The sequence below is a fragment of the Cydia splendana genome, chromosome 22 (genome assembly GCF_910591565.1).
Source record: "Cydia splendana chromosome 22, ilCydSple1.2, whole genome shotgun sequence".
Classification (NCBI taxonomy): domain Eukaryota; kingdom Metazoa; phylum Arthropoda; class Insecta; order Lepidoptera; family Tortricidae; genus Cydia; species Cydia splendana.
In genome coordinates, this window is record NC_085981.1 from 3,529,502 (window position 1) to 3,551,952 (window position 22,451).

Here is a 22,451-nt window from a genome sequence, read left to right on the forward strand (position 1 = left end):
GAATGATTATATTATTTCCATTCGGTTATAACACTCCTGAATGTATCAAAAATATTCACCACTACCACATGAGACATGCATTTGTATATTCATTGAAATGCTACTTTGTTTGTTTTAATGAAGGTTGACATTCCATCCAAACTGAGTGTATATCGTAATGTACATTGGGCAGCACGAGGCTTGAGTTATTAAGGGTGCAACGGGATACGTGCCACAACGAAGCGAATTCCGAGTGCCAAATAATTCTCACCACTTTAATTTAAGCAAATTGTCAGCCAGGCTTTTTAATTTTGCAAAGTGTCATTAACTCTGTACTCGTTGTCCCACGGGATAGATTACGGGATCTTTCTTTATCCCTGTCCCGTTTAATGTCTTGGGATAAGGCTACCGCGTTTGGAGTTTTGTTTTCCAAATTGGATTGGAAGATTTTTGAGTGATTTTGATGGCTATGGTGTTTTTAGGTGATTTAAACTGGGTGGGCCGAGTTAAAAGCGTAAGACCAGGAAATTTAAAAGGAAACAAAAGATAATGGATAGCCACGCGAAACTTCCGACGGAAGATATGGCCTTACCTTTTGTTGAGCAGAAATCCAATATCCCGGAAGGATTAGGTCGTAGCCTCTAGGCTAGACTAGAATGGATTGAAGACTTAACATATGCCTTTGAATTTCTTCACAGATGTAGATATCCATGCTTATTCATGATCTTTTCTTTATCGAAAATCAACTAATGATTATCGAATAGTTTGTACTATGTTTCGAGAAACTCATTGGTACTTGCTGGAGTTGGATCCTTGCTACTTTTTTCTTCCTGCAATTGTCATGCCACACGGCAAATACTTTATCAAGCTGTATGTCAAGTAAGTAACTGAAGAGCAGACGAAATTCTGTGTTTTTATTATTTTATTATAAATGAAGCTCGAAATAAAATGTGTTAACATTTTATTTCGTGTATAAATCTTTATTTGTCAGCGTTTTAAGGCGATGATTATTTTAATAAGCAATTATTGATCCTTTGTCACAGGAACTCCTATTTATAACCTGCAAATGTTCAGAAAATTTGCATTTGTACAGGGTAACCGGTTGACAACATTTATAATGCCCCAAATTCAACTTTTATCAGTTTTCTTTAACCACTGTCGCTTATTATATTATCTAGAGTATCTTGTGTCCTTAAGGACACAACATACATCTGATCTTTTATACCCAACAGCGAACATAAAAGATGGACTAAGCCCCATTATCGTAAAACAGAACAACTTTATTATTTATATGACATTGAAAGTTTACGGCCATCTTTGTGAAAAATATTATCGTGATTTCATTAATCAAAGTTTCTTCCTTATCTTGAAAGATGGGTAAACAAGATTAAACAGGGTGAATACAAACAGCGGCAGTAACTTGTCGAAACAAGATGGTGACGCAAATATGAGGGTAATATGGGCTGATGTCACAAAAAACGGTTGTGTTTTTGTAAACAAAATGCTTAAAGATATACCTTGATTAAAGTTTGTGTAAGGAGGAACAACAAATTTAATTAGGGTTAAAAATGGCGCTAGCTACAAGAAGAAATTAACGCTTTTTGTCACACTGTCAAGTTTAAGCGAAAGTAGTTTGTAAGTGCGTGGGTAAGAATATTTGCTAAAACAAGCGCTTTGCTAGTTGCATCTTATGTACATAAACTTATAGGTTCGCTCAGTTTCTTATTCCTATGATTTTACTTAGGCACTGTTTTTGCTGACCTTTCGATCCAAAGACAACAGTTATTTGTTTTACAAGGGGGCAAATTTGTTAAGATTTTAAAATTGTACCACGAGCGTAGCAAGTGGATCGACAAGTGGAATCTTGAGCGTTGCGAGGGTTTCAGGGCACGGGGGATAAACAAACTTTGCCTCCGAGTGAAACACAAAATTTTTCACCACGCCAACGCGAGGAAAATACTAATTATGAAATACCAAAAAAGTCAAACCAAATCAAATCCAAGTGAACGTAATACAAAAATTATCATACAAAATCATCATTTAAAAGTCAATTCTACCAGCTAACATAAGGAAACAACTCAAAATCTGCATTTGGTTACTTTGCCCCACATGTGGGCAAAATGCAACTTTCTGAACTTTTTGAACAATCAAGAGGGCCTTTACCAGTTGGTGTGGTCAAAAGTATTTTTAGTTTTCCTAAGTACAAGGATTAGCATAGTTTCCTCACTATGATTTTCTTCAATGGAAAGACAGTGACTGGTAAATATCGAATCGCATTCTATTTTCATAAGTTTAAGGAATTTAAAAAAAAAACAGGGTTAAATAGGGTTAAGATCTCGGTAAAATATAACTAACTACGGAGATAAATACACTCTCGTAAATTCATGTGAATGAAGATGAAAATACATAGTCAAAACTGATATCCTTCAAGCAATTTAGACTCTAAAGAGCATCTTTAAAACAAAAACCTTTCCTTCAGGCATCAAGCTAAAAATAAAATGATCAGACTCAAATTCACTTAAAACCATCATCTCAACGCTCGCCTCTAAAACACTCAAATCTCAGTAAAATCCCAAAAATACCTCGAAACGCCCCGAAGGCGGGAAACAAACGGCCTTCTCTCAATTATTAATAGAATTAAAAGATGGCGCCGCAATCGCCGACCGCCATTTGAGTTGATGTGGTCGAGATCATTGGATGAGGGTGCCTTTTGGGTTTCGTAATGTTCTACTAGGATATTCGGGAATAAAATTTGACCGAATGAGATTTTTTGGTGCTTTTTGATGGAAGAACCGTGAGAAAACCTGAATATATAAGAAGAAATCAAACCAACCTGGTTTGGACCAGCGTACACTACTGTGTATTGACTAATCCAGCAGGTGCAAGAGACCTGTGCGCAGCAATGGGACGTGTAATGTCTGGGGCATCACTCAATTCACTTACGTTAGACCGGGACGTGTCCGGGCCGAAGCTTCCGGCGCTCACTTTTCTATGATACGAGTATGACAGGCGATCATGTGATGCTTTCCATAGAAAAGGACGCACCGGGATACGGGCCGGTCTTAGGCCTTAGACTGACTGAGTTTTAGTAAAGAAGCGTATTATTAACGTGCAGCGTGCTCATTACGCGACATCCGAGCGTGATAAATCGCCGGCAACTTAAATTGCTTCGACAAATTTATCGCCAGTATTGTTTATTGCTGGCACAGTGGATGCTGGAACAGCAGTTCAATCAACGTTTTTTCATAACATTAAAAAATATACCGGGTGGGGCCTGTAACACGAGCAAATAACTTAATGATAGAAAGTACTCCTTAATTGATGACACTTTTGTTCAGTAACTTTAAAAAATTATATTAAGTTTTCAGACCGAATTTAAACTGTCGTGAGACATACTAATATTATGGTTTAACCCTTTACCTACGGGTGTCAACCAGAGTTGCCAGTAAGGCAACACCGCTGCAGTACGGGTGTCAACTATAGTTGATCGAAGTAATGGTCGTGTTCAACATTTTTTTAAAACAAAACGAGACCTTGTGGCTTGGTAATAGCAGTCACATTATGCTCTGTGATTAGTATAGATACAAAGAAAAAAATATCATAATATTTCGGTAGATGGCTCTGACATTAACATAATTTTAAAATTACCGCTTTTTTGCTGGCAACTGGAGTTGACACCCGTACTGCAGAGGTGCTAATAATTGAATTCAATATGGCGGACAATAGTGTTGTTTTCAAATTTCATCGACTTGTTGTCGATATGAGAGTATGGCGTGGGAGTGTTTGGAGTGTTATTTTTAGTGTTTTTTTACCGTTTTTGGTTAAAATATTGGAATTTAACAAGTTATAAAATCATTATTAGGTACTACCTAGTAATACTTGTACCTAATAATAATTTCACCACAATCATAACTTGTTAAATTTCAGTTTTACATTTACTAGATTATCGATATATCGACAAATGCGTCGATAGACGCACATCACTATTTTCCATAAGTGGCAAATTGTTTTAGTGCAACGTTTTTTGTGATTGTTATTTATGCATTATTTTCATAATTATCGTTATTTAAGTGTTTATTTGTGTTAAGTATATTATAAACTAATGTTCTTAAACGTAAACTTGTGAAATCCGCGAGTAGTAACTTAAAAATCTTCAATTTCTTAGTGACTGGTATATTGCTTGATAGCAGAAAAACAAGTGAATATTATTACTCCAACTGATTATTTATTGATTAAGCACATTATAATTCTTGTGTGTGTGAAGTTTCAAGTGTGTAGCTATAATACTTCAAAAGTTACAAGTAAGTGAAATTATGCCTAACCGCTGACTCTCGCCAAAACATGCCCGTATTGGGCGGTGACGGAGCGATTTAATAGCCCGTAGGTAAAGGGTTAATTTCAATTTCAATTTCTTTATTTCAGATTATAGCATCCATATCGTGTTAGTTACAAAACAAGTAAATCTTAAGCTAACTTAAAATACTATGTTAGTAAAAATAAATTAAATTATTCTTAAACCTACAGGCCAGCCTATTAGACGTAAGTCGCTAAAGGCTTCACCTGATCTAGCCAATGTGCCAGTATATCACAATTATATCTGCTCGCAATTACCTTTAGAATGCCATTCGGACTAGCACGGTGAACTACGGTGGTTAAAAAATAACTGCATTCCCGTTGCCGGGGAGGTTTCGGGACTTATACTGAGCAACTTTTACTATGGGACTAACCCCGAAATCGCGAAAAAATAATTTACCTTCCCATAGAAAATGGACCCGCCAAAATGTATGAAACAGCCAAGTTCTTTTTCGCGATTTCGGGGTTGGTCCCATAGTAAAAGTTGCTCAGTATAATCCCAAAACCTCCCTGGCAACGGGAATGCAGTTATTTTTTAGCCACCCTGTATATTATATTCATTTAATTTAACATTAATATTTATTTTATTAACTGTCACAGTGGATGTAGGTACATGTGTTAACTAATTAATGTTCACTAATTACCTAATTAGTGAACATTAATTAGTAGTGTATATACCTATATACAAACACTCGAATATAATATTAATGACCTATTACCATTCTCTTTTCGTTTAAGTCTCACATTACTCATTATTTAATTAATAATTCGCTGTTGCTGGTTTAATATATATATATCATAATTACTTCAATTACGAGTATTAATTATACATTATTCATTATTAAGTTAAGACCAACGTAAATTTATATTTGTACAATGAAATTAGATTTCTGTTATTATTACAGAATGTAATATTTATACGTGTTATTTTATATCAAAGTCTTTTTCAAACAGGCTTCTATAACTTGAAACTTATTACTTTTATAATATAGGTGACCATAGAATATAGTATGTATTTTTAGGTATTTAAATAAAAGTAAACAAACAATTTGTAAATCTTCGGGTAGTAACATTTATTGGTTAACCGACCAAATCCAAAACCGCCTCGACCAGTCACTGAACGACCTGACATTAACCTACATTATTTGATCATGTAATGTTTTCATCTACCCTCAACTGGCTTAAGGAACCATTTGAGGGTAGATGTTGTTTACTTTTATTTAAATACCTAAAGATACAGCGTATAAACAGGCACCGTATTATGAAGATCTGCGTCATAATAAAATAAAACTAGAGCTAAATAAATCCACAACTTTATATAAAAGACTGAAAACAATTATAAAATTTGAATACCAATCAGAGTTATTTGCATCTCAAATATTTGCACAGAACCTATGCATAGTTTAAATTAAAGACCAGTAAATAATAAAAACGATCAATTACCGTATCGTATAGGTAAACGATCATCAGAGGGCCTTGGCAAGTTGATAATTATTTGATCGAAACTTAAAATATTAATAATGTATGGAAATAATCATATGACTTTTCGTAGCATCTCTCATCCCGTCTGTCCGTCTGTCCGTCAGTCCGTCTGTCCGTCTGTCCTTCTGTCCGTCTCTCCGTCTGTCCGTCTGTCCGTCCGTCTGTCTGTCAACAGGCTGTAACTCATGAAAAGTGAAAGCTAGACAGTTGAAATTTTTACAGATGATGTATTTCTGTTGCCGCTATAACAACATATACTAAAAACTAAATAAAATAAATATTTAAGTGGGGCTCCCATACGACAGACGTGATTTTATTTTCCGTTTTTTGCGTAATGGTACGAAACCCTTCGTGCGCGTGTTCGACTCGCACTTGGCCGGTTTTTTCTTTTCGTTTGGAGTTTGTCGATTGTGATTGTCATCTCGGCTCCTCTGATGATGAATTTATGGTATAGGAGGCAAATTAACAGACGAATCACCTGATAGTAAGCACTTACCGTTGCCAATGGAGACCCGCAACACTGGAGGAGTTACAAATGCTTTGCCAGTATTTAAAATGGGAGTACAGATGTAGTGCATAATTGTTTTCCTTCGTATTTTCTCGGTAACGTTCGTATTTGTCATGCTACTTCAGTCAACGTCAGTACTTTTTGTATCGAGACTGACTGCAATAGCAAGACACGTCCGTATGTTTTCGTGAAAATACGAAGAAAAATAATTTTGTACCACATCTGTACGCTCTTTTCTAGAAGGTTTGAGGCTTTAAGTTTTTAATGTTTTTAGAGACAAGTAGCATCTCTGCGCTATGAAGCGCCTCTCTGATCCCTGTAAATCACCACTGCGATTTAAATGAATTCAGTTTACATGTGTTGAATTTTCATCTCAAAACTCAAAGTCGCTCAACGAGCTATGGAGAGGGCTATGCTCGGAGTTTCTCTGCGTGATCGAATCAGAAATGAGGAGATCCGTAGACGAACTAAAGTCACCGACATAGCCCACCGGATTAGCAAGCTGAAGTGGCAATGGGCAGGCCATATTGGACGCAGAGAAGATGGCCGATGGGGTCGAAAAGTGCTCGAGTGGAGACCACGGACTAGCAAGCGCAGCGTAGAACGTCCACCCACAAGATGGACAGACGACCTTGTTAAGGCCGCCGGAAGTCGCTGGATGCGGGTCGCTTCCAACCGGTACGAATGGAGGTCCAAGGGGGAGGCCTATGTTCAGCAGTGGACGTCTTATGGCTGAGATGATGTGTTGAATTGAGATTGACAGTCAATATTATTTATTAGTCTCTAGTTTAAAGCTATTTGTCAGTTTGTTTTCCATTACGGTTAGTCGATAAATCTTTAATGAAGTTTGCAAAGATGCACTGAAGCTAGGTTTACATGAGCTAAGTATTTGCCATTAGTACTGAGGGCTTACCGCGAACCACGTTCGACGTGTTGCCTCTCTGTCGGACTTGTAAATTCGTACGTAGGTGTAGCAGGGAGGCAACACGTTGAACGTGGTTTGCGGTAGGCCCTATATTGGGTTAGGTCTTCGAAGATCCAATAATATCCCCAAAGATCCCGACTATTGATCGTGCGCTGTTTTCGTCTAGATTTTTTACAAGATTTCGTTGGTCAGGGATGTTTGCAATTTGAAAGTCATTATTAAAATGATATACCGGTTAGAATATTTCTAGAGACTGAGCTGAAAGGATAGTGTTATCTAAGTGATCTACGATCGAGTTATTACAATCGTAAAGAAGAATTTAAAAGTATTATATATCAGTGACAACCCTACAAAGTTATTTTACATTTTAAATTGACACATGTCTGTCAATAGGATCTACTTGCTAACTTGAAACATACAGTTTTTCGCACTAATGTTTACAAACTGTATCTAAAAAAAGTTAGAAATATTAACGTGATTAGTAAGTAAAAATGAAATACGTAGCGTGAACAATTCCCAGTTTGTGTAAGTCCTTAATTCTGTTCCACCCGATGTAAAATATTTTGTTCTATCATATTCGTTTGTTTTTATGCTATCCGTGATTTCCGGTTTTGAACCGCATCATCACAAACATTTTAAAAGCATTGGGTTACTGACTATAATTAAATAAACGTACTGTGTTTGGAATGAATATAATTTTTTAAATAGGCGGAAATGATAGCGTTTCGATTCGTTTTCTACAAACGATTGTCAACTTGGCTAGGCCCCCAGTACCTGAAGTGGGGGGATGAATTATACTAATGTGCGATTCACACCAAACTGTTGAGGTCGATGCGCGTCTTAGTAGAGTCAAACGAATTTGAACTTTCTATACAGTGATTACAGTCTTTAATTTGATGGCAGCGAGCAGCCGTGATTTGACGCAAAGCCGAAACGTATCATTTGAATGTGGACTTTAACTACTGTATAGAAGGTTCAAATTCCTTTGACTATTAACATTTTATATGCACCCCGACTTCCTTTTGTCGAGAATCGTACACAAATGCTCGGATTACTCATAGTTGCTACAGATCTTGAGGTCAGGTTATACTGGATTTTAAAATCATGGAGTACCACCCTTAGACTCAGGCGCAGGAGTTGCAGCTTCAACTCCAGGGAACTGGGCTGAATGAACGCGACACGTGATCGACAGCCTACTTGCTTCCGACCGGGCGTCCTCCCTACACTACTTACATCTACATCTAGACTCAGGCGGCCTAGCCAAGTTGACGATCGTTTGCGCTTCGCCATCGAAGCTTTGTGTCTCATCTCTCTTCCATATTAGTGTGACAGTGACAGTTGCGTTTCGTTTACGTAGCGTTAGCGATTGGCATGTTGTCTACGGGGCCAGTTTTATAAAGCGTAGATAAAGAGCGTAGAATCCCCATGCATAAGCGCTCTTGTGGAGGTTCCTTACTGGTTGTTATATAACGTTTTAACATTGTGTGACAGGGACAACATAATAAAATACTATCCATACTATCATGTTTAAATACTATGAAACCAGCAGGCGTATTATGAATGGCTTTATCCACGTTTATCCACGTGATAAAATAACTGTCACTTTTTAACACCGCGGGATAGAAAGTGACGGATACCGTTTTATCACGCTGTCACGTAGACAAAAACGACCATCATATCCGTGCTGGGTTTTCGAGTGAGCTAGGCACAGACAAGACATCCTCCAGACTGAGCATAGTAGCTCTACCCCCTCTGCCACAAATACGGTAGGTTTACTCCATTTTTGGGTCGAAAGTGTCTTTGTGTGACGTCCGTGTCTTTGAACGAACCAATCACGGCACGGGACCTCGCTCATCTCGTCCCCCGCACCCGTATTTTTGGCAGCATCGGTTGAAATAATTGCTCTAAACTCCGTCTATAGCAGCGGTCGGCAACCTTTTAAAGCAGCCAAGGGCCAAATAGTAGTTACCGGAGTTGACGCGGGTCGCACTTTGTTAATATTTATGACTTTATCAGACATTGTCGTTTGTCAATATTGCATACAAAATAGCCAGGGAGGCTCGCGGGCCGCAAGTGAGAGGTTCGCGGGCCGCTTATTGCCGACCACTGGTCTAGAGGATTCCTAGTCTATGGAGCTAGGTAACCGTTACTTTCTATGACAACGGGCGATGGCGACGGGCCAAAAAAGTTGAAATTGATCCATATAGGTATGTATATACAGTCAGGAGAGAGGTGACCCCCGCTGCATAGAAGTTTGTTAGCTGGGCTTACCTCTCTCTGCAGCTGACTGTATGCTTCGTCTAACAAGAACATGGTCTGTGACAAAATGGAACAAAATAGAATTAACGGCGGTGTCGAGACGCTAACGAGACCACGGCGCTAATTACTAAATAACGTCGTAATTAAATAGTAAGGAATTAATTCGAATGCGGGGAAATGTAGAATTTTACTTGATGCAGAAGAAAATTATTATCAATGAATGTTTCTGAAAGTACTTAAAAGTAACGAACTATACCTATCGCATTTAATGATGATACCTATGACAGTTCATTTTTATACATTATTATATATACGTAGACATTTTCTGAAACTTTAGCACATTAATAATTCATTTAGACATGTAAGTTTTAAGTAAAAGAAATAGGGTAAAAAACATTCCTTACATAATCTATATTCAGTTCATAAGTTTGTACACTGTAGCGTTTTTTGAATTATAAAATTAAATGTAAATATTGGCAATTCAACACATATTTTATTAAAATACGATTATTATAACCATAATACTGTAAATGTTTTTTTTATTGTTTCAGGTACGTAACAGCTTCTGCAGTTGGACCAAAACATTGTCGAGGATTCATTAACGACAGTTTAATAAAATGCAAACAACCATTATTATCATCAAATACGGCGTAATTATGCAATTGTACAGTCGCCATCATATATATCGGAGCGGCCAAGGTGCTCACAAATATCGGAACACGCCTCTATTGTCAGGGCGTTAGAGCGCGTGTTCAGATATTGTGAACACCTTGGCCGCTCCGATATATCTGATGGCGACTGTAATATATGGTATAGGTATTAATCCCTCGTATGCCTAAGACGCGGATCCACGCGTGTGAATTTAAATCTATTTTGTAAAAAGTAATATTTTTATTTCATAATTAATATAACACATAAACTAAGGGAAAGTCCTTCCTCCGGGGGCTGGGTCGTCGCCTGCTTGAAAGGGGCCTTGACCCCCGTTCCAGGTTTTTCCTGATGCAAAGGTTGTCTATCTCAATCCAACGCGGCAACGTAGCGAGCGTGATGGGCATCTTTGCGTCGGGGGCAGCCCGGGACGGGCTTCAGTAGGCAATTTATTTTATATTTATATTCAAGTTTAGTTTTGAATTAGTTTTATGTTTATTTTGTAAAAATAAACATTCAAATCAGAATGGAACAAAAGTCCTTTTTATAGGTCTCTGGGCGACTAAGATATTACGCAGTGGCAAAAACGGGCTGCATACGCATCCGGTGTGTACACAATACAATTTATTACGTGACGACTTCTACCCCCCAGTCTCAAAACACATTCCCGCGGAACGACCCCGCGAAAGCACTTGCAATTCTTTATAGCATTGTCTCAGACAAGGAGCTGGCATGCAAAATTCCCATTCAACAAGCGATAGGATTATTCCGACACCAAAATCCCCAGTTAACTCAATGTGTATGCACATAATGGGTTTTGGCAACTGCGTTGGGGCGCGGCGCCAAAGCGCTGTAAGTCGCAAAAATTGAATTTTGGGTTTATTAACATAAAAATGGCGTTTAAGGTTCTTGGAGGCAGAGTTTTAAAGGTGTTTTATGAGACGTATTATAGTCTTGAGACTTTCTTAATGAGAATGAGAGGCAAAAAGTACCTTTATGGTACGTTTTCAAAAGACGGCCAATTTAGTCTAGTTGCCAGTAATTCAACCTCTCGCTGCCCAAAGGCCTATTAAAAGGTCCCCTGTTCCATTCTAAATAGAATTTTTATTTTGACAAATTAAAATAGCATTTATTTGTCTTGACAAATATTGTTGTCGGGTGGCTAGAGGTATAATTGACTGTGTTTGTGACCGCAAAGCTTGAAGATTTTAAAATATTTCTCTATACTACCATGATTTTGAACAATTATAAAGTGTTGTAAAGATCTCATCACATTTTATCCGCACTTTAACAATTGTTGCAAACAAAAACCGTTTAATAAATCACTGTATCAACAAGCTCAAATAACGTTAAAAATACCGTCGCCAAATAAGCGTTATTGTAGCGTTATTTATTGCGTAACTAATGGCTACGAGGTGAAATTGTGTAACGACTGGTTTTCGGAGTTAGTACTAAACTTTACATTGTTAGCCTAAAATGGAGGAGAAATTTATTAAAATAATAATTTCAGCCTATAAACGTCCCACTGCTGGGCACTGGCCTCCTCTCATGCGTGGGAGGGCTTGGAATGTATTATTTCGATTTAATTAATAATGTAAAACATGGAAGATATTTCGATTAGTTGACACTATCCCGCAGTCGAAATTGCCCCCTGCACATCTAATCCATATCGTATCTAGACGTAATATTTGACGTATCTTAAAGTTCGAATCGGGCAGTGTATCTTGTTTTATATCACTTGTCAAATCAAGACAGCTCAAAAGTTTTAATATCTTACCTCACGGTGTATCATATAAACCGTCTGCCCCCTAACATATTTCAAAATGCAACATTAAGGCTCGGAATCCCCACATAAATATACAAAGTTTGGGAATATTATAACTTGGCCGCAACTTCTTTCTTATTGCGAATGTTCTACCCTTTATTTAGTATCCAGTACATTACCAGTTTCGTGAATGCTATGAAAGTTTGAGAACGCAGTGAGGACTCACATTCTAACATAAAGTTAAAGTTCATTTTGTCACAATTATTAAGCGCATTTTATTAGGTTTCCGTACCCCAAGGGTTAAAACGGGACCCTATTACTAAGACTCCGCTGTCCGTCTGTCACCAGGCTGTATCTCATGAACCGTGATAGCTAGTCAGTTGAAATTTTCACATAATATGATGAATTTCTGTTTCCGCTATAACTTAAGGAATACTAAAAACAGAATAAAATAAATATTTAAGTGGGGCTCCCATACAACAAACGTAATTTTTTTGCCGTTTTTTGCGTAATGGTATACGCGAAAAACCCTTGGTGCGCGAGTCCGACTCGCACTTGGCTGGTTTTTTTCGCACTGAGAAATATCTGCCTAGGGCCCAGGGAATCCAGGATATGAGGAGAGCACTAAAACACGTACGTTCGGTATTGCATTTAATCGATCGACAGACATGGTGCGCAATCTACCCTCTATTGTAAAAACATGAGTCTACCCACATACATTACACCTCCACCCTTAATTACTAATACATGTTTTCCTTATAACTACGAGTCGCTTAATACTAGGAACTAGGATACATAATAATTTAATCAAACTCGAAGCCATATCTTAGCACGGGTTTACGAATGCGCTTAGGTCGGGCCGCAGGGGACTCATTACATTCCGTGTGACTGGGCACTGTGTTCCAGGACACGGTCTCTACAGATGGCTGCGGTGGTTCCTTAAGATCGGGTTCAACCACAGGTTCCGGCGCGCGCGAATCCTGACTCGCCTCAGTCTCATTAACCGCGGATTCCTCGCCTGGCGCCACCTCCGACACATCCGACAGGGTCACTGCATAACTGCTACGTCTTCTTTTAATCTGATCTAAATGTCTTTTTAGTTGTGGACCACTTTCCCTAATAGCTATAATAAAATTCCGGGAACCTACTTTCTCGTTAACTTGACCACTTAACCAGCTTCCCCCGGCGTGATCTCGCGCCCACACAGAATCGCCCACATTAAGGTCCCTAGGTTTCCCTCCCGCGTTAAACACTTGTTTATCTTGAGCTTGCTGTACCCTAGACTCGACCTGCCGAGTACCAATTTGCAAACACGACTTCTCTGCGGCGTTGAGCACCCGCGATGAGTACGCTATTGGCCGCTCGGTGGCGCTAGCGTCGCCAGCGCCGGGCACAAGGTGCGATATCATATCACCGCGCCGACGCCTACACTGCTCGCGTCTGTGGTCAGAATTAGAGGAAGATCTGGCGAATAATGCGCCAATATATCGCCAGAAATCAACATATTTTGCTTTACCTTACTAAACGCGTGCATGCAAGATTCACTCCACTCATACTTCACATCTTTCGAGTACCCCTTAATAAATCTAGCCTCGATCGTAGTCGTCTACGTTGTAACAACATAGCTGGGGCCGACCCTGTGGAACTATGTTCAACGTTCCTGTACATCATGAGATATGCTTGAAGAGCTTCATCCACATCACAACCATCTCGAAGTGCCTTTTTAATGGCTCGCTTGCATAACTTAACCGCATTTTCTGCAGCGCCATTGGAGGCTGGGTGGTAAGCTGGCGTAAACGTCATTTTGATATCGTTACTGTCCATAAAATGTGCGTATTCCTTAGACGTGAACGGTGGACCGTTGTCCGAAACTACTTCCAAAGGCAGTACAAAACGAGCAAATGTTTCCCGTAACGATTTAATAACTCCCCTAGCAGTAGTTTTAGCCATTTTGAATATTTCTAACCATTTCGTCGTTGAATCTATAATGACCAAAAAAGTTTCGCCCTGAAAAGGTCCCAGAAAGTCGATATGTAAGCGCGACCAGGGCTCCGGGTTATACGGCCACGGCTGTGGCGGCGCCCGCGGGGGCGCGGCGCCCTCTAGAGCACACGTCGTGCACTGCTTACTTAACTGTTCGATGTCCCTGTCTATTCCAGGCCACCACATCACGCTACGGGCGAGACTCTTCATTTTCACGATACCTAAATGGCCAACATGTAACTCTTTGAGTAAGTGATTTCTCAAAGCCTCTGGTACTACTAGCCTATAACCCCAAATTATACAACCCCGGTCTATATATAATTCATTGCGCCGCAGGTAATACGGCTTAAGGGCGTCATCGTCACAACTGCTAGGCCAGCCGGACAGTAAAAACAGAAATATTTTCTTTAGCACTTCATCCTTGGTAACGTTATCTTGAACCATTTTCCTCATAATCGGTAAGAAGTTTTGGATAAAATTTAAATATGTGACTTCCTTACGCTGGCTTTTCTCCTTACCCACCAAGCGTAAGCGAGATAAAGCGTCGGCCGCGTTCCCGTCACTCCGCACATACTCGATAGTATAATCGTAACCAGCTAAAATAACCGCCCACCTCTGCATACGACTTGCAACCATTACGGGTACCCCTACTTTATCGCCGAAAATTGTCACCAAAGGCATATGGTCTGTTCTTAGAATAAACTTTCTACCATATAAGTATTGGTGAAACTTTCGGACCCCATAAATTATTGAAAGTGCCTCCCGTTCAATTTGCGAACACGACTTCTCTGCGGCGTTGAGCACCCGCGATGAGTACGCTATTGGCCGCTCGGTGGCGCTAGCGTCGCCAGCGCCGGGCACAAGGTGCGATATCACCGCGCCGACGCCTACACTGCTCGCGTCTGTGGTCAGAATTAGAGGAAGGTCTGGCGAATAATGCGCCAATATATCGCCAGAAATCAACATTTGCTTTACCTCACTAAACGTGCGCATGCAAGCTTCACTCCACTCATACTTCACATCTTTCCGCAAAAGTGCATACAGAGGCGCTAGTATAGTGCTTATATTGCGTACGAACTTCGCGTAATACATCACTAACCCTAAGAATGATCGTAATTCTGCCACATTATTTGGAACCGGTACCTGTTTGATCGCTTCAATATTTTCAGGGCATGTATGAACACCTTGCTTACTAATTACAAATCCGAGATATGTTATATACCGAGTCCGCAAAAAACGTACATTTATCTTTTTTAACTCTAAGACCATATTTCCTTAACCTTTCAAACACTTCGTGAAGCGTGTCTATATGTGATCGGTCATCGACCCCTGTTATAATCAAATCGTCTAGAAAGACACCTACACGAGGCACATCCGCAAACAATTGCTCGAGTTTTCTCTGGAAAATACCAGGACTAGACGCTAGCCCATATATCAGTCTATTGTACATAAATAAACCCTTATGGGTGTTAATCACCGTATATTTCTTAGACTCATCCAATTCAAACTGGGCGTAAGCTTGCGACAGGTCTAATTTAGTAAACTTATTTCCTCCGTGCAATTTAGTTAGCAAATCTTCTACTTTCGGTAAAGGATAGTGGTCCACTTCTAAACATTTATTTAGCGTTAACTTGAAATCAGCACATACCCTTATGGTGCCATCTTTTTTAACTACCGGCACTATGGGCGTGGCCCAGTCGGAGGTGGCGACAGGCGTGATGATGCCGCCGCGCTCCACCGGCTCGCGCAGCGCGTACGCCAGGGGGCGCGCGCGCATGAACACCGGTCGCGCGTCCGGCCGCAGGTGGAACCCGACCGTGCCCCCGGTGAACCGGCCCAAGCCCTCCGCAAACACCTCACAGTATCTGGAACTGAATTCAGTCTCATCAAACAACATGTTTACACTAGCAATTTGTTTACATTCCAACTTTGATCTATCTATGATATTAAATGCCCTTATCCAACGCCTACCTAATAGGCTAGTTTTGCCATTTTCAATAACATGTAAGTCTAATTCTTTACACATTCCATTACACTGTACTTTAGGTGTTATTTTACCTACAGGTTTTACCTTTATATCTGTATACAAATTCAACACTAAATGACTTCTTTGTATTTTGCAATGAGTAAACAACTTTTTATAGCATTCTAAACTTATGCATGAAATTGCACTACCTGTGTCTATTTCCATATTTAACCACTTTCCCGCGATATTAACTTCTTGGTACATACTCGGCAGACATACTTCTTGAATTTACATCTGTCGGCTTCATGCTTTGCTCCGCACACCTTACACACTCCATTGAAATCCGTGTTATTGTTTTGACCGAAGCCTCGCATCTTTCCGCTACCCGCTCCGCTCATGGCGCTTGGACCGCCGCCGCTCGTTATCTTCCCGCGGCCCGTTGTTCCCGCCGCTGGTCGACCGCCGTCCGCCGCCGCCCGGCCCCGGCCTGCCCGACCCACATGATGCACCGACGTGGTCGCGCTCGCTGGTATACTGTCGCTGGTTCGATTCCGAGCACAGTCTTCTACTAGCGCCACGTTGACCTCGGCCGCCTCCGTGGACACGGCGAGCTTGTACGCCCGGTCGAACGTGATCGTGTCGTCCTCCGTGAACAGCTTCTCTCTGATGTCGTCGTTCAACAGCCCGCACACGAACTGATCCCTCAAGTTCTCCATCAAGCTACTGTCCCCGGTGAAACTGCAGTCCTTACTTAATTTTTTAAGATCCGTTACAAAGTTGGCAATATTTTCATCACGCTTTTGCACACGCTGACGGAATTTAAAACGTTCTGCGAGCAAACTCGGCTTAGATTTAAATGGCCTTTCATCAGCGCTACCAGCTGGTCATAAGTTTTGGTCGCGGGTTTCGCGGGCGTGCACAGATTCACCATTAGTTCATAAGCGTCCCCGCCCATCACTGTTATTAGCGTAGCCACTTTCACTTCATTTTTAACATCGTTTGCAACGAAATATTGTTCTAAACGGTCAACATACGGTTCCCAATTGTCATTTACAAGGTTAAACGGTCCAAGCTTTCCCACAGGCATGTCGTACACTGTTTGTTTATCAATAACTTTTCACTTTTTAAATGCACTAGTGTCCAATTGTTCTCGTCGCCACTGAGAAATATCTGTCTAGGGCCCAGGGAATCCAGGATATGAGGAGAGCACTAAAACAAGTACGTTCGGTATTGCATTTAATCGATCGACAGACATGGTGCGCAATCTACCCTCTATTGTAAAAACATGAGTCTACCCACATACATTACAGTATGTTATCACTGTGATTGTGATGCACGCTGCGTCAGACAATTGTGAACGCAACCATATTAAATGTATGAAACAGATGATTTTTCTGATGCGTCACGAGTGTCACGACACAACACAACACGTCTCAACACAACACCACACCGTGTGTTTCATACATTTAATATGGTTGCGTTCACACCACACGTCAGACAAATGTGATACCAGCTTTAATACAAATTCTTTTCCAAAAAGAGATATGCATACATCTACAGTTTGCAATATAAAGTACCTGTTGCAGTCTAATTATACTAAATATAGTTGGTCAAACCAAATTTGACAGTAAATAATGACAAAAAAACTATACGCATCCTTTTCTTTTGGGTGCTAGTACTAGTGTAGGTAAAGACAAAGATAGTATAGTAGGTAGTCTTATTCGATAGTTTTGATGCTATACAATAAAGTAATATGTTTCTTATTTGTTGCGTTGTAAAATATTGTGTGTTATACGTGCAGAAAGACAACTCCCAACTTGTGTCATAAAACACTTGCATTCGAACGTGTTTTATAATCTTGAACACTCCTTTGGTAATGGTTACTTTCTGCACTTGTGCTGCACCAATAAAGCATTGAAATCAACTTTTTTATCAATAAGTAAATGTATTTTAAAGTTATTTCTCTTGATCGTTTTTACAAGCTTTTATATAATTTGCCCTGTTAGTACCTATGTAAGTATGTTAGTTAGTGAGGGTCAAATCTTGTAAGCTAAATTTGACCCACTTCCCGATTTCCGACTGAGCTGAAAATTTGCATCCATATAATATATAAACTTTGCATACATAAAATATGTAAGTCGGTTGACAATGCAATATTATGGTACCATCGAGCTGATCTGATGATGGAGATAGGAGGCGGCTATAAGAACTGTGTGATGAAACAACGAAACCTAAATGTGTTCGGGGTTTGTAGAATTGTCTCGATGAGTATTAGTTGACTGTGGAAAAAAAGTACAGTCAGCAATAAAAGCTTGTACCAGAAATGAAATTTTTGCCAAAATAATTTGTGACGTCCCACGGATAAAGGTACCTTATAACGGTTGGCGCTTACGCTATTTTTAATGCCGTTCCAATATTATTGCGATGCTATGCGACGTAAGCACCAGCCACCATAAGGTACCTTTTTCCGTGGAACGTCACATGTAAAAGAACTGACTTCTAATCACGTTTACTTAGCACCTCCTCCACCATTTTTACCCCGCAACCAACCCACATCCAATTTGCAATCAACTTTATAAATGAACCCCCAATCCAATATATTAATTAACTAAATCCGAGCTTGCGTCGTTTTTCTTGTTTACCCCATTTTTCCGGCGCTGGCGCCGGCGCGAGGCGATTTAAAATCCATTTCCGGAAGGCCGGAAACCAATGCGTTCGGCCCGCAGATCAAACTCCGCTAGATGGTGCATGTAATACATTACTTACTGCTGTGGCGCAACGACCCGAAGTGGATCTTGGTCTCCAACACCAAAGACCGCCATGCTACTCTGTCCAAAGCCGTTTCTGTCCAGTCGACGGCGCCGAGCTCGCTAAGGTCTTACATAAAGGTTAAGATGTAATATACTTCAATGGATGTAATACATTGGAAAACAAGTAGGCGAACTCATTCAGTAATCCAACAAAATAACGGGGGGCCATCCAGCAGGGCCAGCCTTCTGGGTACTCTACCGAGGGACTACGACTTAGGCCAAATTTATTTATAAGTTTTTAATTAAAGTGTTTTTATTAGCTTTAGCATATTTGTTTTTGTTGTGTCAATAAATATCTGATTTCAAAGACAAAACTAACTTAAAAGTTAGTAAACTTTACCTATAAAAAAAAAAAAAAAAAAATCTACAATATTCATACTTTAAACCTATGAATACCACACCTACTGGCGACTGGGTAAAAATAATAAAACAAATAATTGATAGTAAACCAATTTACTTAAAAGTAGGTAAGACATACACTTGGATATCCTAAAACTAATTGTGTTGTTACAAACTGACCTGTTGGCCGGTGTAACACATAGTATGCAAGTCCCAATTTTTGTGTAAGGTGTAATTAAATATTTCTCCAGCGAAATAAAGTAGTAGGGGTTATACACGCATAAGTGACTGTTTTAATATTGATTCCTATCAGGCGGCTGATTGCTATCAATTTCAATAAACTTCATAATGCAGAGTCTGCAAGAGATAATCTATGGTTCGTATAAAATCTGCTGCGGACAACACGACCTAGATAAATAGGTTTTAGGGTAGATTCAAGCTGATGCATTTTTGGAGGCTTGCTACATACTGACTGACCAAAATTATACCTTATGCCTTTACAATAAAGCTTACAAATCGTCAGGGTAGATTCATGTGATATTGCTGATGCATTTTTGGAGGCTTGCTAACACTATAACTGACCAAAATTATACCTTATGCCTTTACAATAAAGCTTACAAATCGTCAATAAACACGATGGTATACGAACAAACAAGTGTACGTGATGTTTTTTGGCGATTGTTTGAGTTGTGATCCTACCGGCTGCGCCAATACAAATATGAATGCACTAACAGTGATACACTCAATTGAATATTAATAGACTTTATGTTAATGCAGTAAGGTTTAAATATGGTTATGCAGCTGTATTGATAATGGTATGAAATATCTGGATTAATTGAAATGTATCAATATGTATTATTTACTTCATTAAACTAGTATGCAAGATAAATCTTTCTTTCAATATTTTTTTTATTTTTGAATAGATATAAAATAATAATACTTAGTATTAGAGCAAATGTTACTAGGGTTAAATAATGAGATATTTTTAATCATATCTAAAAAAATCTGTCTAAAAATTCTGATTTGCAGAGCAGAATGCTGTTTTGCGGTGCAATTAGTTTTTTCAGTACCCCTAGTGTACATTTCATTCGATAGGTGTTCTCTTGTGTAATTAGCCCTTCAAGTGGCGGTCAACCCATGAATGGTCGATGCGAAAACCAGTAAACTGTCATCCACCAGTGAGTGGTTAATGAGGTGTTGACGTATTTAGAGGTGAAATTGAACGCATTTAAGTATAGTTATGCTCTTATAGCGCCCAAAATTAGGTAGCGAGTTAGAGAAGGATAGCATACCATAAGAAATACAAAAACACTTGGTATAAAATTTGTTGGTGAGGACCATTGATTCGGGAGCGACCGCCTAGTCTGAGGTCAGTCTCGTTTTTTAAGAGGTTGTTTTGTAAAAGAAATTGTATCTTAGGTCTTTTTTATTGATTTAATATTAAAGATAAGTCTTCCTTTGATAATTAAATAGCAATTACCTCCAATAATCAATTAGTTTTACGGTGGTAGTCATTTTTAACAAGGAAACTGGAAAACTGTCACTCTTCCGGAGTTTGATTACGTCTGGCCAAATGTATAAACATTAGAATAATTTAATTGCTATATTCAAATAGCCTATATAACGCTGATTCTAACAATATGTGATTTAATATACTTTCAAACATAAAAAAGCTTAAATCGACGATTTTGTAAAATTTTCTTAATCTGCGCTGACCACCCACCGGGGCCCCGCCACTTGACTACTTTTCGCGTTTTCAGTGGCGCCACTTGAAGGGATATTTTAGGTTAGTATTTTTTATTTTTATTTTTAAGGTTAGGTTAGGTTAGTATTTTTGCTGATCGTTAAAATACCAGTCATAAATAATACATTGCCTACGAAAACGATGCTATTAGCATTATGTGTAGCATATATTTTATCACGCAGCCACAACGCTATAAGCTTCACTTTACTACTTATCAACACAACGTGAACGTTTCCTAGAAAATGCTTTGAAACCCTTCAACATAAAAGCTAAGACTTCGCAAGAAAAATCAGAAATAACGATAGAAAACAGGTATTTCCCGGCGATGCGTTTATTCAGTTCCTTTTTATATTTTTTAAGGAATGCTTTTAATAGAAGCCTTCTGCTTCGGAAAATGAATAAAATATACTTGGAAATCGTGACTAAAATTTATATTATACACAATTGCTATTCCTGCAGATTATGAATAATGAAAATTCTGTTTAGAATGTTTAATTTCTTTTCAATTTATTCAGTGTTACGTTTTATTTATATTTTTATAACTTATGCAAAAGTATTAAAACTAAGAAAATCATTCATTTAATGTCTACTTATATATAGATAGTTTGAAAAGAGTTGCTTGTCAGTGGAGCATAATTATGCAGAGAGAATCATACTGTCTTTTTCTTATTCTAGGATTACAAAACAAAAAAAAAGGGATGAGTAAGTATCTAGATTGTTAAACTACTCTTTCTGACAATGTTTTTTTTTCCATACTGTTGGCAATGCGCTCGTTAAGTCTGAAGCTAGTTAAGTTTTTACTTACGAGAAAAGTTATCATGTTTAATTAGGTTTATTCCTATAACTTAAGGTTGAAAACCGTTTGAAGTACGTATTGTAACCCGTTGCTGGCCGCGAGCTTATTCACATACACTCTCGTGGTATTTTTTTGTACATGTACGTATTCCGAAATACATCTTCGTGTAAGAACCTCAGCTCTTCTTCATTTAGGCAATTGGGTCAAACAGATCACTGTGTTATGCCTTTCCTGTAGACATACACAAGAGTTAAGGGCTATAAAGGTTAATTTTCTTATTTAACCCTTATCCACGTGAAAAGGTCCTCCTTTTATTTAGAGAACTATGATAAAATCATTGCTTACATGCCCACAAGCTGTTAACTATTGCCCACAGGAGAGAAAAATGTACTGTTCGCGATAACACACTAGTTTTCTCTCCTGTGGGCAATAGTTAACAGCTTGTGGGCATGTAAGTAATGATTTTATCATAGTTCTTTGAATAAAAGGAGGACCTTTTCACGTGGATAAGGGTTAAATAAGAAAATTAACCTTTATAGCCCTTAACTCTTGTGTATGTCTACAGGAAAGACATAACACAGTGATCTGTTTGACCCAATTAAGTCTTACTTACTATACCTATATTGAACATGTTTATCTACCCGTAATATTTTATTTAATCATTCGTAAAAGGCAACATTAATCGGAAAATCAAAGCAATCAGCATCTTGCTTCAAAGTATCAAAGAATCTTCGAAATTCCCTTCACCCACCCTCATTAGCTGATCCAACATTGACATTTTTTCCTCAACTCAGCTTTCATCATTTGGTTGATGAAATTAATTACGTTAAATATTGAGTGTTGAGGGGCGGTTTAATTTCATTAAGCTCTAAACATCCCCCTTCAGCCGTCTCA

General features: G+C 38.9%; 1 protein-coding gene and 1 pseudogene across 1 annotated transcript in view; one reads left to right on the forward strand and one right to left on the reverse strand.

Annotated features, from left to right (window-relative positions):
- LOC134801491 (uncharacterized) overlaps positions 1-22,451 on the forward strand; it is a 425,037-nt gene that overhangs the window by 197,968 nt on the left and 204,618 nt on the right. The window lies entirely within an intron of this gene.
- Positions 16,096-16,963, reverse strand: LOC134801630 (uncharacterized; annotated as a pseudogene).